This window comes from Triticum aestivum, chromosome 5A (genome assembly GCF_018294505.1).
Source record: "Triticum aestivum cultivar Chinese Spring chromosome 5A, IWGSC CS RefSeq v2.1, whole genome shotgun sequence".
Taxonomy (NCBI): Eukaryota; Viridiplantae; Streptophyta; class Magnoliopsida; order Poales; family Poaceae; genus Triticum; species Triticum aestivum.
This window is the reverse complement of record NC_057806.1, coordinates 105598534-105611157: the sequence shown is the minus strand read 5'-3', so window position 1 is coordinate 105611157 and position 12624 is coordinate 105598534.

Below are 12624 nucleotides of genomic sequence, written 5' to 3'. Positions count from 1 at the left end.
TACCACTATGACTGAGCTGACCACCCGGCTGGTGGCGGTGATGTAGAGGAGCATGGGCTCCTTAGGAGTCGGAGCCGCCAGGACAGGTGGAGTAGTCAACATCTTCTTGGGCTGGAGAAAAGCTTCATCCACTTTGTCGTTCCACTCGAAAAAAGTGGTCTTCTTCATGAGCTGGTATAGGGGGAGAGCCTTCTCTCCCAGCCGACTGATGAAACGACTGATGGACGCCAAGCAGCCGGTGAACTTTTGTACGTCGAGCAGTCGGGTGGGCACTTCCATCCTCTCGATGGCCTTGATCTTCATAAGGTTGCACTCTATGCCGCACTCTGAGACCAGGAAGCCAAGGAGCTGGCCGGCTGGTACTCCGAAGACGCATTTCTTCGGGTTGAGCTTGATTTGAAATTGGCGTAGGTTCTCAAAGGTCTCCTTGAGGTCTTCTAGAAGCGTTCCACGCTTCTCCGTCTTCACCACAACATCGTCCACATACACGTGGGTGTTCCTGCCGAGTTTCTTGAGGAGGCACTTCTACATGCAACATTGAAATGTGGCACCGGCATTCCTCAAGCCGAACGTCATGGTTAAGTAGAAGAAGGCTCCAAATGGCGTGATGAAGGCGGTCTTCAGCCGGTCGGCCGGGTTCAGCTTGATCTGGTGATACCCTGAGTATGCATCCAAGAAACTCAACAGCTCACATCCGGCTGTGGAGTCTATCACTTGGTCAATTCTCGGTAAAGCAAACGGGTCTTTGGGGCAGGCTTTGTTGAGGCTGGTGTAATCAATACACATGCGCCACTACTTTTTTTTCTTCAGCACAAGGACTGGGTTGGCCAGCCACTCTGGAAAAAACACTTCCATGATGAAGCCGGCTGCCAGAAGCCGGGTTATCTCTTCTCCGACGACTCTTCTCTTCTCCTATGACAGGTGGCGCAAGGGCTGCCTGACTGGCTTGGCATCAGACCGGACATGTAACTTGTGCTCGGTGAAATCTGTCGGAACACCCGGCATGTCTTTAGGTGACCATGCAAAGATGTCCCGATTCTCACGGAGGAAATCGACGAGCTCGCCTTCCTATTTGCTGTCGAGGTTTCTACCTATGACAATGTACTTCTCCGGGTGCTCCGGGTCCAAGGGTATCTTCTTTGTCTCCTTGGCCAGCTTGAACGAGCCCTCGGCTTCCGACTCCTTGCGGTGGGGTGGCATGTCCGGCTGCTTGCCCGCCATTGCCACAACTCGATCAAGGAGCCGCTTCTCGGCCGCGATCACGAGGGACTCGGCCAGCCGACTGCTCTCTGCCACACAAGCGGACAACTTCTTGTAGTCCCCAGCTATGGTCAGAATTCCCTTAGAACTCGGCATCTTCATTTTGAGGTAACCGTAGTGGGGGACCGCCATGAACTTGGCCAGTGCAGGTCGGCCAAGTAGCGCATGGTAAGGGCTCTCGAGGTCCACCACCTCGAAGCAGACTGGCTCTTGTCGGAAGTGATCCTTGTCTCCAAAGAGGACGTCTATCTGGATCTTGCCGATTGGTGAGCAGGAAAGGCCAGGAACTATGTCATGGAATACAGTCCAACTGAGCTGAAGCTATCTTTGTCTGATTCCCAACTTCTCCATGGTATCTTTGTACAGAATGTTGATGCTGCTGCCGCCATCTATCAGAACTCGGGAAAACCGAGCAGCTCGCCTATCAGCGGCAAAGGTGGCATCCAGAACCAGGGCGTAGGAGTCGGGATCGGGCATCACCTCCGGGTGGTTGGCTCTACTCCAGTTGATGGGCTTTTCGGACCAATGCATGAACTCGAGGGTCTCCGATGCTACTGCATTCACTTCTTGTTGTCATTCCTGTCTGTTGTGCCTATCGTCGGCCATGCTGGTGAACACAACATAAGTCGTGCTCTTCAGGGTATTCGTCTTGTATGGCTCCGACTGGTCGAACGGCCGTCTCCCTTGGTGATTCTGGTGAGCCAATGCCATTTCTGAGTGGTGTGGTTGGACGGCTTCGCACCACTGTGGAATTTACAGGGTGCATCAAGAGTCTGCTCATATGAGAAAGCCGGCAGCCAATTGGGCTTGCCGCCCTTCTGGCGCTTGGACGGAGGCTGCCCATCCGGCTGCTGGTCTTCGACTGTCGCCACCTGTCGGCTTGTGGAAGCCGGCTGCATGGCCTTGCGCTTGTTGTCACTTGGTTGCTGGCGCCGACTGGTGTCGCCAGCCGGGGTTCGAGGAGCTGGAGGGGCTACTTTGCCAGACGCATCAACTTGGATTTCTGCCTTCATGGAGGAGTCAGCCGTAGCATATTTATCTGCTATGATCAGCATCTCGTCGAGGGTCGCCGGCTCGTCGCAGAGGAGTCGGTGCTTGAGGAGGGTGCCCTCTCGGCATCCAGCGGTGAAGTACTCGATAGCCTGCACCTCGTGCACGCCTTCGCAAGAGTTGCGGAGCTCGGCCCAGCGTGTGAGGTAGTCGCGAGTCGACTTGTTGGGGCCTTGCACGCACAAGGAGAGCTGGCGAGGCTTGGGCGGCCGCTTGTACGTGCTGGTGAAGTTGCGGATGAAGGCTTCAGTGAAGTCGACCCAGCTGTTGATGCTGCGGGTCTTCAGACTATTTAGCCATGTCTGGGCCGTGTCCTGGAGCATGAGCGGAACGTACTTCACGGCAACGCGCTTGTTGCCGTTTGCTATGCTGGCGGCTATGGAGTAGTCGACCAGCCAGTCCTCCGGCTTCACAAAGCCGGTGTATTTGGGCGTGTCTCTTGGGAGCGTGAACCCTTTGGGGAAGGGCTTGTCTCGAATGCGGGGGCCGAAACAGGGCAGACCCAAATCATCTTCCTATTCTAGCGCCAAGGACCGATGGAGACGGTCGATCCGGTGGCGGGCATCGTTCTCTCCGACTCCCTCTCGGCGGCTGTCGGTGTCAAAACCGACGGATCTCGGGTAGGGGGTCCCGAACTGTGTGTCTAGGCCGGATGGTAACAGGAGGCAGGGGACATAATGTTTTACCCAGGTTCGGGCCCTCTTGATGGAGGTAAAACCCTACGTCCTGCTTGATTAATATTGATGATATGGGTAGTACAAGAGTAGATCTACCACGAGATCGGAGAGGCTAAACCCTAGAAGCTAGCCTATGGTATGATTGTGTGTTGTGTTGTTGTCCTACGGACTAAAACCCTTCGGCTTATATAGACACCGGAGAGGGTTAGGGTTACACAAGGTCGGTTACAAAGAAGGAGATATCCATATCCGTATTGCCTAGCTTGCCTTCCACGCCAAGTAGAGTCCCATCCGGACACGAGACGAAGTCTTCAATCTTGTATCTTCATAGTCTAACAGTCCGGCCAATGGAGATAGTCCGGCTGTCCGGAGACCCCCTAATCCAGGACTCCCTCAGTAGCCCCTGAACCAGGCTTCAATGACGATGAGTCCGGCGCACAGTATTGTCTTCAGCATTGCAAGGCGGGTTCCTTCTCTGAGTACATCACAGGAGAATTTGAATACGAGGATAGTGTCCGACCCTGCAAAATAAGTTCCACATACCGCCGTAGAGAGAATAATATTTTCGCAAATCCAATTTGCTGACTTGTTTTGGCAGCATGACGTTATGTCATGGCCCGGTGATTATTCGAACCGTTTTTCTTCAACCAGCTCCACACATAACGCGAGGCGGTTTCTTGACACGTCTTGTCAAAGCAGAGATCGTGTTCCCCCAATTACGGGATTCTCATTAATGCGGTCGTGGGTAACCCAACCGTGTCTAGGACTCCTAGATTATAGGCAAGTCCTAAACGGCTACGGAGAGGACGCTTGATATTCACCCTCTTTATAAAGGGACAAGGTTTTCGCTTTTTCCCTCTCGTGCTCAATCGAACCCTTCCCCCGCCTCGAGTTCCAACACCCAAAGCCCAGGTTAGGTGCTCCGGATCTTCAATCATGTCCGGATCCAGCCTTCAAGGCCGATGGATGCCCTCCTCCGTGACGGAAGAGGACATCAAGAAGTTGAGGGAGGCCAGATACCTGACCGCCGAGGTTTCGCATCGGCTACCTGCTCGAGGGCAGGTCGTCCCTACTCCCGAACCCAACGAGAACGTCGTGTTCGTCTCCCACTTCCTCCGAGGCCTAGGCCTCACTCTGGATCCCTTCGTCAGGGGTTTGATGTTCTATTACGGGCTAGATTTCCACGATCTAGCTCCAGACTACTTTCTCCACATCTCGACATTTATTGTCGTGTGTGAGGCCTTCCTCCGCATTACCCCTCACTTCGGCCTGTGGCTCAAGACCTTTGAAGTGAAGCCGAAGATGATCGAGGGGCAACATGCAGCGTGCGGAGGTGCATCAATAGGCAAGATGGCAGGAGCTCCATGGCCGAAAGGTTCCTTTCCAGAGGTGTCCGAATTATGGCAACGGGAGTGGTTTTACATAACGGCTCCCAGAAGTGCCAAGTGGGCGGCTGCCCCCGCTTTCCGCTCAGGCCCCCACCACAACTAACGTCATGGATTAGCAGAGGTCTGAGCTAGGGTCCAGCCAAGGACGTGCCTATACTGCAAAGCTGCATTCGAGATCTCTTCGAGGGAGATTTTAATTTGGTCGTGGTAATACAAGTTATGCTGGTTCGTCAAGTCCAGCCTTGCAAACGCCGGCCCCTTCGCTTGTGGGAGTTCAACCCAGAAGGACCGCGTGCCATTCAAAGTTTCCTCGGCCTGACGCACGAGGAGATGTACAAGTCATTCTTCGGACCTCAAATAGAGTGTCCGGATACTACCGAGGACGTGGGCCTGAGCAGTAACCGCGCCGCCGAACAAGTAAGAAATCCTCTAGCCGAACACACTGTCTTTTATTCATCATGAAGTTATTTCTGAGAGTTCGCTCTTTGACCAGGACTGGCTAACAAAGGCGAAGATGATTCGGTGTTTGGCCCCCCTCCCTGAGGGTTTGGAAAATGCGATATTAGAAAAGATGCTCGAGCTCGCACCTTGCCCGGAGCCCTCGAAGGAAGATACTGAGGGGGGGATAATACGGGCGGACGCGGGCCCCCATCGCTGCCAGTTCCAACCGAGGGAATGAGCGTCTCCATGAAGGAGGATAACCGGGGGAGGAAAAGGACTGCTTCTGAGGATCCGAAAGCCGAAGCCTCCAAACGGGAGAATAAGTCTCCCACAGAGGGTCCTGCCTCGGGGGGTGCTTTTGCCGCACAAAGTCCGCGGGGGGATCAGCCCTCCAACGAGTCGTAAGTGATCCAAAATACTTTAATAGTGAAGGTATACTATCTTTTTTTCTGAGAAAATAACCACCGCATATATCTTGCAGTTCGGGCCTTAGCCCCTCTCAGCTGAGCTCGTCTTCGGGGGATCTTCTTCAAGAGATGATGGAGAGAGAAACGCCTCCCCCGGACTCCTCTGATCAAGAAGCGGGCGACCCCGAAGTGTCGTCACGGAGGGCCTCTCCGGATCCGGTGAGGCCAGAAGATAATCCCATAGACCGCTGAAGTCCCCAGCGTCCGGCTCCCGAAGAGAGCAAACAAAAGAGTCCAGCACCATCTGGTATGCAGTCGGACATTCTGAGGGAGCTGGTGGGGCGAGCGGCCATCTCAGAAGAACACCGTACACTGATGGGTACGGTGATGGAGAGAATTTCGTCCGCCGAAAGCGGATTATATGAAGCCTTTATGAGTCTACTGACAGGCTTTGAGGTACGTGATAGTACCGCACATGTTAGGTGTGCCCTGTGTAGATAGTAGCCCCTGAGACTCTGGTTGTCGACGAGAACGGTGGTGAACAGAGGATCATAGTCCCAGGCAATAACCAGACTGCCTTTATGTGCAGGCGGTGGAAGCTCCGGTGGCTAGCCGGACTAGTGGGTTTGCCGAATTAAAACGGCAACTGGATGCGGCGGACGCCGACATCGAGCTTGTTAACAAGAGGCTTGACGAGGCACAAGGTAAGTGTTATTTTCTGGTGAATGTCACATAGTAAGAGCAGCATGATGCCAGTATCTTTAATATGTTGTGACTGCAGATGGAGCTGCCACCGTGGAAACCTTGCGGGCAGAACTTGCCCGAGCCAAGGAACAAGCGAGGATTAGTAATGCGGCTGCTTTGAAGGCGGCCGAAGAGTTGAAAGCCGAGAAGGCCGCACATTGCCAGAGCCAAGAGAAGATGGCCAAGATGGCCATAGAATTAAAAGACACTGCCGACCGTTGCCGGCTCCTTGAAAAAGAAAACCGAGCGAAGGGAACGGACCTTGAGAAGGCCACGATGGCGGACAAAGACACCCGCTCTGCTATGAGAGCCAAGAAGGAGGAGCTGCGGAAATCCGGGGATATTGCGGCTGGGAAGCCCTTCATGCTGCGGAGGAAGCTCGGAGATCCACGGTATGCCCCTCTGGATCAGCTATGGAGTTCAGCAGATGCGTATATGGACTTGGCGGCGAGCGCTGCCGATGCGGCCAAATACTTCCAAGGTCAAACAGATCGTGAAGTGGACAAGCTGTTCTGGTCGCAATTCAACGTTCCAGAGCGTCCGCTTCCATTGACTGATCAGCTAGCCGAATGGGCCGAACTAAATAGGTTGTCCGGACTCGCCATGAGGTCTGTCGTGGATCAGCTATGGCCGGAAAAGCCAAAGCCGAACAGCTATTTCAGTTTAGTGCTGCGGTTCCTTGGTGCGGTGCCGCGCATTAATGCGATGAAGAGGTCGGCGTGCATAGAAGGCTCGCGGATGGCCCTTGCCCGTGTTAAAGCATACTGGGCGGAGATGGACGCTACCACTGTTGCGGCGCAGGGTTCGGCCATAGGCCGAGTGGCTGCCGAGCACTATTTCGAGGAGGTTCTCGAGGGTGCTCGTTTGATAGAGGCCCAGTGCTCGAAGAATATTATGTTTGAGTGATATGTATTCTCATTGTAAACACAATGCTTTTATGAAATTTTATAAGGCTATGTTTATACTTTTGCCTGAAAGTAGTATGATGCCTCCTGTGCGACCATTTATGTATACATGTGTATAACCTGAAAGATTGTAGTCGTCGGCTTCAACCCCCACGCATATAATGCGGAGGTGCTCGCGAAAAACGCGTGTTCACACTTAACCCAACGTCTTGGTCCTATTAAGGAGGTGATAGCGTAGCGAACGAGGCAACCGGACTATAATGCTTTAACACTTTCACTTAGCCATAGGAGTTTGACAGTGGGGCTACTAGATAGCCCCTGGTGGCTCCGCACTCTCCCGATCTCGGGGTGCGTACATGCCTGGCCGGAAAACGGCCCTTCGTTAAGGCGGAGGAATTCTAACATTCCGATAGGTCATCGAGTGGTTGACCAGTCTCACGCTATATCATGACAGTCAGTTTTCGGCTTTCTCTACTGAGGTGCTCGTCCGGATGAACCAGGGCACAATCGCAGTAGTTCTCCTGGTGCTGCCTTAGCCGATAAAGCAGAACGTAAGGCACACACAGGTGCCGGGAAAACCCAACATTTGACCAAAGACAATGATTCAGAGCTGATGCATATAAGGCCAAACTCGCGACGCCAAACACTCCCTAAGGTATTCGGTCTTTATGGTATAAATCGGGGCTAAATAGTGCCCTTTGTAAGAAGCCCCTTGTGTCCAGGTACGTGCATTATTCTGATGTGGCCACATGCCAAGACGTCAGCATCCTTCTCAATTGAGCTGAGAATTCGGTGGATGTGTATCAACAAGAGAGAGTAAAAAAAGGTTTACGCAGGGTCTTAATCTAAAATGAATCCTTGGAACGGGTCCCTACTGCACGTCTGCGCCTGTGTCTCCGTTGTGCCGTATCCTGGACGGGTGTAGCACGATGGTCATTTGTAAAAGATAGGAATTTAGGTGAAAAAGTTGTCGTGCAGAGAGATAGTTTTTAAAGAAACAATGTATAACTAGAAATGAGTATAAATTGCCACTTGTCTGTGCGCGTTGGGCCCCTTGTATTTGTAATAGGGGTGTGGGCATTAATCCGGTACAAATTACATATAGCAGCATCAGACTCGTCTAACCACGTCCGTGGTCTTGACGACCTATAAAATGCTTTAGTTGGTGAGGTCGTTTTTAGTGTGCGGCTGCCAAGGCAGTCGCATTCTCTTCGGCGCGCAAAGATCGTTTAATACTTCAGTTCACTGTAATGATGCCACGTGGGCTGGGCATCTTGAGTGTGAGGGAAGCGTGGTGCGGTATTGCATTAAAGCGAGCGAAAGCTTCGCGTCCAAGTAGTGCTTGATAGCCACTTTGGAACGGAGCGATGTGGAAGGTTAAATGTTCGCTACGGAAGTTATCGGGGAAGCCGAATATAACCTTTAGTAGCAGGGAGCCCGTGCAATGAGCCCCTGGGCCTGGCGTTACTCCTTTAAAGGTAGTATTGCTATGGAAAATTTTCGTTGGGTCTATCCCCATTTCGCGGATTGTATCCTGGTATATCAGGTTTAGACTGCTGCCACCGTCCATCTCGTGTGAAGTGGTATCCGTCAATTATTGGGTCTAATACCAGGGCAGCCCATCCTGCACGCCGGATACTTGCTGAGTAATCACGATGGTCGAAAGTGATCGGTTGAGACGACCAGTGGCAGGACTCCGCGGTGATAGGCCCTTGGGCATATTTTTCTGGGAGTGCCGTTTTGTTTCTCCCCTTGATCACGTGTAACACGTTTACTGTTTTGACTTCTGGTGGAAATTTCTTTTGTTCCCCAGTGTCTTGCTTGAGAGGCTCATCCTCGTCTTCGCTTGGTGTATCCTCCCCCTTGTGTACGGCGTTGAGCTTGCCGGACTGCTTGAAGACCCAACATTCTCTGTGGGTATGATTAGCGGGTTTACCAGGGGTGCTATGGATCTGACATATTTGGTCCAGAATTTTGTTTAGGCTGGACAGTTCGTCTCTGGCGCCTTTAGAGGGCGGCTTTTGCTGACCTGGCCGAGAGCTTTTGAATCCGGCGTTTACTGCCGTGCTCTTCGTGCTGTCTTCTTTATTCCGGCGTTTGTTATTGCTGTTGCGCCGTGATTTCCCGTTTCCATCTCTAACTTCGGATGTACTGGGGTCGCTGGTGCTGCATCTGGCTAGCCAGCTATCCTCACCCGCGCAAAAGCGGGTCATGAGGCTTGTTAATGCTGCCATTGTTCTCGGCTTTTCTTGGCCGAGGTGTCTGGCAAGCCATTCGTCACGGACGCTATGCTTAAAAGCTGCCAAGGCTTCGGCGTCCGGACAGTCGACAATTTGGTTCTTTTTAGTAAGAAACCTGTTCCAAAGCTTTCGGGCTGACTCTCCGGGCTGTTGAGTTATATGACTCAAATCATCCGCGTCCGGAGGTCGGACATAAGTCCCTTGAAAATTTGCCCGAAAGGCGTCTTCGAGCTCTTCCCAACTTCCAATGGAGCTTTCGGGGAGGCTCTTAAGCCAGTGCCGAGCTGGCCCTTTGAGTTTGAGGGGTAAATACTTAATGGCGTGGAGATCATCTCCCCGAGCCATGTGGATATGGAGGATATAGTCCTCAATCCAGACCCCAGGGTCTGTTGTTCCATCGTATGCCTCTATGTTTACGGGTTTGAATCCCTCTGGAAATTCATGGTCCAGCACCTCATCGGTGAAACATAGGGGGTGTGTGGCACCCCTATATCTGGGTGTACCGCGTTGTTCGGATGTTTGTTGTGTTGCATCGTATGCTGGAGCAAGCTTGCGTGGTCCATAGATGGATCTGGTTTCGCCGTCCTTTTGATGCGAGCCCTCGCGTAGACCGCATATTGGCTTATGTGCAGCGTTGCTTGCCGCTTTATGTTGGCTGTGAGGTCGTCTATCCGGCCAGATGGCTGTTTTAATTTTTGGTTGTGGGGGGCCTAAGGCCTCCTCATCGAATTCAGGTAGCAACTTCCGCTTTGGGTAGCTCTTGGTGGGGCGATTGCCACCGTATCTCACTACCGTGTTGAGTACTTTACTCCATCTGATTTGGAGTGTGTCCTGCGCAGCCTTGAGCCTTTGCTTCTGCTTTTTCAGACTCCTCGCGGTGGCAACAAGCCTTTGACGGGCATTCTGCTGCTCCGGGTGCCTGTCCGGCGTTATGTCGTCCGGACTATTATCTTTGACAGAATTGGTTTGTTCGGTTTGATTCTCCGTATTGCCGAGGTCCGGCGGTGGTTCGCCCTGCTCCAACGTTGGGTCTGTATGATCGTTATTTCTGCTGAGGCGGGATTTGGGGCGGCGCTTACGCCGCCGCTTTGACTGCTTCTCGAGGGAACAAGCCTTCGTTGTGTCCTTCCGTTCCTCATCGTCGTATTCTTTTGGTGTGTCCACCATGTATACGTCATATGATGAGGTGGACGTCCAGCGCCCTGTGGGCGGTGGTTCCTCTTCGCCTCCCGCATCGTCGTCCATACCGTCGATGTCTTCGGAGTCGAAGTCGAGCATGTCGGTTGAGTAATCGAAAGTGGCTATTAAGTGGGTGATGGGTGGGCGTCGAATTTCTTCGTCGTCCGCATCCCGATCTTGCCGGACATAGTTCGGCCAGGATTCTCCTGACAAGGAGAGAGACCTTAATGAGTTCAGTATGTTGCCAAAGGGAGAGTGCTGAAAAATATCCGCGGAGGTAAACTCCATGATCGGCTCCCAATCGGATTCGATTAGGAACGGGCGCAGGCGGTTCGGAGTCCGTGGCCGGAGAAGGATCCGGAAGTTTAACAACACGGCTCCCGTGCAAGGCAAGGTCGATGTTCGGCTCGATCACCGCTGAGGGTAAGGCCTCCGTGGCGGGGTCCATCCACCCGTCCGCGGAAGGCGTGACTGGCTTTGAATTGAGGGTCGGAGCGGCTACCGGTGCGATCTCCTTAACACTGTCCAATGGGAGAGCTAAGTCATGCTCATTGTGACCGTGTGGCGCACAAGGCAGAGGCTTGAATCCGTCGAAGATCAAATCTCCACGGATATCAGTTGTGTAGTTTAAGCTTCCAAATCTGACCTGATGGCCAGGGGCGTAGCTTTCAATCTGCTCCAGATGGCCAAGCGAATTAGCCCGCAGTGCAAAGCCGCCGAATACGAAGATCTTTACAGGGAGAAAAGTCTCACCTTGGACCGCATCGCTATCGATGATAGTAGGAGCCATCAAGCCTAACGGCGACGACATAGAGGAACTCTCAGTGAAAGCACCAATGTTAGTGTCAAAACCGGCGGATCTCGGGTAGGGGGTCCCAAACTGTGCGTCTAGGCCGGATGGTAACAGGAGGCAGGGGACACAATGTTTTACCCAGGTTCGGGCCCTCTTGATGGAGGTAAAACCCTACGTCCTGCTTGATTAATATTGATGATATGGGTAGTACAAGAGTAGATATACCACGAGATCGGAGAGGCTAAACCCTAGAAGCTAGCCTATGGTATGATTGTGTGTTGTGGTTGTTGTCCTACGGACTAAAACCCTTCGGCTTATATAGACACCAGAGAGGGTTAGGGTTACACAAGGTCGGTTACAAAGGAGGAGATATCCATATCCGTATTGCCTAGCTTGCCTTCCACGCCAAGTAGAGTCCCATCTGGACACGAGATGAAGTCTTCAATCTTGTATCTTCATAGTCTAACAGTCCGGCTAATGGAGATAGTCCGGCTGTCCGGGGACCCCCTAATCCAGGACTCCCTCGGTGGCCAAGGCGGGCGCCGAGTGTCGGGTGATCAACAGGTGGCGGGGTGATGCGCCTCTCCTTGCGAGGGGGAGGAGGCGGACAATCATCCCGTCGTTCCACTCCTCTTGGGCGGCCGTCTTGGTCGCGCTCAATGGTGATGCGAGTCCGGCTGCGGCTGGCAGCCGGCTCCTTGTCTCTTCTTCTGCGGACGTCACCAGTCGGCGTCCGAGATGATGCGCCTTGATCTCGGCGGGGAGGTGGATCGTCGTTAGGTCGGTGTGGCGCCTCAGTGCGGCAACCGGCCTCGTGCTGCTCAGCAGCCGCATCGAGGAGCCGCTGGACGCGCTCCGCCATCTGGCGACGTTCTTCGCCCTCGAACTTATCTAGCTCTTCTGCTGCCGCCTGGGCAGCTCGGATATTCTCCGCGGGCGTGGCTTAGACGGGGCAATCTGCCCCGAGCAGGTTGGCGATGGCCATGCCGCGCTGCTGGACCACGCCAAGGCGGCTGGGCCCAGCGGGAGCCGGCATGCCGCCCACAGCTCGGTCCATCTCGCGCCGGTAGGCTTCCGACAGGCGTCTCATGCTAGCTAGCTTCTTGGCGCCCTCGACGAGCTGGAGGCGGCGTGCTTCTAGCATCTCGGCGTCGTCGTCTTCTGGGATGGGCGCCGTCAGGTCTTGTAGTGTCGCATTCAGCGGATCGTGAGCACCTCCGCCAGAGTGCTCACTGTGGCCGATGACAAGCACCTCCATGATGGCGCTTTCGCCGCTCTCCGCGTGAGGAGGCGGCTCGTCGTAGACCACCACGTTGGTGGGGAACGCGTCAAGCGACACAGTGTCGGAATCGACAAGCATCGGGTCGGTGGAGCCAACGGATTCCAAATCCGCAGCGGGCTCGCTGGCTACGCGGAGCTGATCGAGGAGGCTGACGAGGCGGCTCTCAGGGTCGTCATCGCCCGCATCGGACGTCGGCTCATCGGAGAGGCGAACCTCGCCAACAAGGTCGGCGAGGCAGCTCGCCACGCAGGCGAGCTC